The sequence below is a fragment of the Leopardus geoffroyi genome, chromosome X, assembly GCF_018350155.1.
Source record: "Leopardus geoffroyi isolate Oge1 chromosome X, O.geoffroyi_Oge1_pat1.0, whole genome shotgun sequence".
Classification (NCBI taxonomy): domain Eukaryota; kingdom Metazoa; phylum Chordata; class Mammalia; order Carnivora; family Felidae; genus Leopardus; species Leopardus geoffroyi.
In genome coordinates, this window is record NC_059343.1 from 22,950,420 (window position 1) to 22,951,675 (window position 1,256).

Genomic DNA, 1,256 nt, shown 5'->3' on the forward strand with positions numbered 1-1,256 from the left:
CAAGAACAAAACACACATGCACTATATAATCCTAGGGAGAAAAACTTGACAGAACTGTAACATTAAACTTGTAAACTTTGGTATACCATAATAAAAAGTAAGGAAAAGCCTTGAATTTGGGAAGTCATTTTAAGGTCCATCAGACAAATGTCTTAATCAAAGACTGTGTCACAGTTTAATAGCAACTGGGATTTATATAAATCCATCTAATTATTTATAAGCTTGCTTGATCTAAATAAATTTCTTTTCAATTTTATGTTAGAAGTTATTTTAATTACACCGACATCAGTATTTAAGATTCCCCTTGCAGATCATGCTGGGTTGCCACTGTCACTGCAGACATCACACCATCTCCTGGGATCTCAATGAGGCCAGCTGATGCTCCAGAATGGGAAATAAGCCAATCTGGGAACAGACTGGATCCAGCTTCATTCAACATTACTACCAGTTACTTGATAATGACAGAATGCAACTAGTTGCAATTTATATTGACGCACCATGCCTTAGGTGGGAAGGACAGAAATCCCAAGAGAAAGCTACCATTGTGGAGAAATCGTCTACCCTTCTGTTTCAGAAAACCTAGCACAGCATCACGACACAGCATCACGACACAGCATCACGACACAGCATCATCGGCCTGTGCCACATACCTGCATCATCACCATGGTTGCGGGCCAGCTCAAGGCTGATAAAGACCTCATGATGGGATTCCACCAGATGTTCCTATTAAAGAACGTCAAGAATGCTTGAGTTTGAACCAATGACATATTCAGGCTGCACAACTTCTGCCGACCTTCTCTCCTCCCAGCCACATACTCATGCTGTTTCCCCCTTCGTTCTCTTCCCCATACCATACTTACTCCTCCAGATGCTCCAAATGTTAACAAATGAGCCCCACTGCAGTGGGAGCAGATGCAGTGTGCTATTACTGAGCTGTTGTGCATGATACCTGGATGCTAGCTCGTTGCATCTGACAGAAGTTTGTGTTGTACCAGCACATGCCTAAAGACCTGAATAACACAAAAGGTCATCTTTTTTAAAAAAAGAATCTACTGACAAGTTGTTCTAGGAACCCAAAGAAGTGAAGGAGAAAGCAGCTGCCTCACCACCCACATACTGATTTGTTTGGATGTTTCAATGCTTCATGACACAACAAAACGATGAAAATTTTCTTAACAAGTAAGATAAAATTCTCATAGAGATGACTGGCTGGTTCAGTCGGTTAAGTGTCCCACTCTTGGTCTTGGCTCAGATCT

General features: G+C 41.4%; 1 pseudogene; it reads left to right on the plus strand.

Moving 5' to 3' along the window:
• Positions 1-329: 329 nt before the first annotated feature.
• Positions 330-891, plus strand: LOC123594333 (annotated as a pseudogene).
• Positions 892-1,256: the final 365 nt, after the last annotated feature.